The sequence below is a fragment of the Rhamphochromis longiceps genome, linkage group LG20 (genome assembly GCF_057381845.1).
Source record: "Rhamphochromis longiceps isolate RC_006_pf linkage group LG20, R_longiceps_female_GT1.1, whole genome shotgun sequence".
NCBI lineage: Eukaryota > Metazoa > Chordata > Actinopteri > Cichliformes > Cichlidae > Rhamphochromis > Rhamphochromis longiceps.
In genome coordinates this window covers 38668879-38672783 of record NC_140576.1, presented here as the reverse complement: position 1 = coordinate 38672783, position 3905 = coordinate 38668879, and positions in this window count along the sequence as shown.

The following is a 3905-nucleotide window of genomic DNA, read 5'->3' as shown; positions in this document are numbered from 1 at the left end:
CTGGCTCGCTGTGATGCTCGGAGGCAGCAGCGTGGGAAGTTCACATCGGCCCGTGTGGGCGGGCTCGCTGAGCCCCCTCGCTCTTGTCATAGTTACATCCCAGAGAGGGAGGAATGGCGAGCCTGAGTCACGATCAGGGCCTGGCTTCAGGCCACAGGAACTCCCAAAGCAGCGTCTGTTCCTCGTCTTATTTTCAGCACGCTTTTCCTCCGGTCTGTCGTCACGACCTGGCCTCAGATCTGAACATACTGGAGTCCCCGCTTTGCTGCTTCTCAGTGAGGGCGCCCATCCCAGACATTGGCCCAGTTTTATTTATACAGCACCAGGAGACTGGAGGTCTTCTCAGGAAGCTTTGCATTTTAAGGTAAAGATGCTGAAATATCAGACGATCTCCTACACGCAGCACAGGAAACAGCAGGAAGGAAGAACTCCTGACCAGCCCAGTGAGGTTGGTTTTCCAGTTCGTACGAAGCTCTGCGAGTGCGAGGGCCCCTGCAGGTTCCAAAGTGCTGGCTGAGCAAAGTTCTTCAGGCGGCCTCTGAGAGGACTGAGAAAACACAAGACTCAAAAACTCCCTCAGCTGTCGAGCTTTTATTCTGAATATCTGAATCCTGCTGTGCTCTCTCGTTAGCCTTACCTGCAAACAGGTGTACGTTTTCAAATTACACCAGGGATATCAACTCATTTGGCTCAAAACATGCCAGTTAACCTAACCAGTGGCTTATTCCTGTGAAGGGCTGCCTACCTGTCCAGGTTGAAGGAGGTGGAGCGCAATCACGCCTTGCGGCCTTAAAGTCTGTGCTCTCTCTGCTGTTGTGTTGTCGGGCTGTGAGCTGCAAAGCTACAGCCGGCTGTGTGCTTACAGCAACCGTGTGTGAAAAGTGGTCATCAAAGAGATGCTGAAAAGCGCGTTCATGGAAACATCGTCGGGTCTGCTGTGATATGTTTACAATAAGACTTATGGTCCCGAACCTCTGCGCACAGCGTCTGCAGGTCGGGGCTTTCATCTTTATGCAGGACTGCAAGCTGTCATCTGTGAGGCGTGAGCGGTGTTTGTTTTTAACATAGTTCACGGTGGAGAACAGCTGCCGACATAATGTGGATCCGAAGATCCATAACTGGCCTACCTGGGGTCGAAAGTCTCGATAAATGCACGGCGTTTCTGCGGGTACACCGGTGTTGTGCCAAAAAGTGATTGTCTGCCAAAAACTGATTTCCGGTATTTGCCAAAAACTGATTGCTCGTATTTAAACTGCTATAAGTAACTTGTTGGGCTATAATATGTGAAACATATGTCAAATGCATCCCTCACGGATGACATAAAGTCATCTTGAGCCACAAACAACATTTGTGTAACAAGGTAGTCGCAATCAGTTTTTGGCAGTGACTTTTATATAACCTTTATTTATGCAGTTAAAAAATCTCATTAACATTAAAAATGTCTTTTGTAAGAGTAAGTTGGCCAAGAGGACAGAAGAAATGGCAGCAAATATTACAATAGTTCAGTAAAAATATTTGAAGTGGGGATAAAGGACCGGATTGGTTATAATGTAAGTACAACAACACAGAGTTGTAAAGATACTTGAAAAACGGATAATTTTTTAATTCTATATATAACCTCTTTGTAAACCCTGTTCACCGAAGTCTATTTACGAACATACGTAAAGATATTACACATAAAAAACACACAGAAACATTGGAAATCAGTTTTTGGCACAACACCGGCTTCCGCAAGCGTGACGCTTATTTTGAGCGATGAAAAAATAATAAGATATAATTTTATTTTTATATTTCAAAATCACAATAATCTTCCAATTTAGAACTACAAGTTAAAAAAGAACTAAACACAAATAAAAGACACTTCAGCTAAATACTTCTAATTTATTTTCCCAAACCACCCGGAACCGCAGCATAAGGACTAAAGAACCGCAGGTTGCCGACCCCTGGTCTAACCCCTGCGAGTCATCGTACAGTTTGAGGAGGAGCTGATTAACGCGACTGAAAAAATCGCACAGTGGCTGTGTCCCAATTCAGGGTCTGCACGCTTGAAGTATGCATTTTGAGTGCGGTTACGTCACCGCCACGCGACGACGGCTGTCCCAATTTGAAGTGTACTCCAAATGCGCCGTCGATTTCCCCAAATATCAATCGTGGTCCGGTGCACGCTTCGTGGTCCCATATATCCCACAATTCATAGCGCGGCGGTGGGTGCGGATAATTTTGCCGCAAAATACGGCAGAAGGGAGCGGCCGAAGAGGGTTTTTTTGTTTTTTCAAAACTTTATTGAAATTATAAAGCAAACAGTCAGTCATTCCAGTTCAGTTTGTACAGTAGACATACAAGGCAAATAAGAGTAACAATATACAGCACAATGAAATAAGAAGGATAAATAAATAAAGGATAGAAAAGAAAAAAAAGGGGGGGGGGGGATGTGACAGACTTCATAACAACTTTGTACTTGAAAATTGTGACAGCTCATTCATTAAACATTTCTGAATGAATTTCAATCAATGATAAACCTTTTTTATTGGAAGTTAATTTAATAGAGTTTAAGTAATATTCAATTTCAATCAAAGACAAATTAAATGATGGGGTTGAGTTTTGAAATTGACATTTATGTATGTGGAAGTTCCCTAATAAGCGGCCGAAGAGTGAACTGTCAAAAGTACTGAATATGACGCCACTTATTTATGTGCGAATGTTTAATAATTAAAGTCAGTCATATATCCACAAACACAACAAGCTGAAAGTCAGTGATTTTATATATATTTATATATATATATATATATATATATATATATATATATATATATATATATATATATATATATATATATATATATGTGTGTGTGTGTGTGTATGCATATATATATATGTATGTATATATGTGTATATATGTATGTGTATGTATATACATACATCATAATAATCTGACAATACTATAATATTGGCCATATTATATTTACATCACCACAGTGAGATGACTTTAGTCTCATGAACAACATTAGCTGATTGTTATTTACTAGCTAATCTTAAAATGAGTGTTCAGCACAGAAATGAAGCCCAACAATCATGTTTACAGTCCTGTGGTCTCAGCCTCAGATACTCAACTAATCAAAGTGATGTCATGACAAAAATTAATGACCAACAAAACATTTTTCTCCTTCATTTCTGTCACACAAAGCTGTATGTAACGTGTCTCGCGGTTAGTATCATGGTTGCTAGGCAACCTGAACAGCGCGACGAAGCGTATACCGTCCCATTTCACAAGCCTCTCATTTCCGCACTTCGCGTACTTATAGTACGCACCGTACGTAGTACGCGTAGTGCGCGTACTTCAAGCGTGCAGACCCTGAATTGGGACACAGCAAGCGTCTGCCCAGCTTAAATGGACTTCCGGATCTCCACGCCTAATAAACGTGACTCGGCGTGGAGCACGTCACTGCTAACCAGCCACTGAGGAAGCCCGGATTTGGAGCACGTCAGCATGCGCGTTCAACAGTGCTTGTGTTGCATTCCAGTGCCGTAGGAAAGAATAGGACGACGGCGTATTAGTGGAAATGTGGAGATGACAGCTGTGGTTTCAGGACGAGCTGCTGTGTCCTCCATAAACGCCTCGTGTGAAACTAACTGATGTGGTGTGTAATACAGCATCGTTATTGTACGAGGCTGGAACCGTCGATAACCTCGCACCTGTCCATCACAAGACAACAAGACACTCCTTTGTAGAAATCCACCCTCCTGACTTGGAGTCTTTGAGTCTGGGCAGCTTCTGCAGCGTCTCTTCAGCTCCTCCTGAATACCACCCCTCATTTATTTTATGACTTTAATCATTTATTTTCTCGGTGCACTTTTTTTCCATCGTTCCATGAACGCAGCCTGAGCTGTGGGTAAGAGGGCGGAGC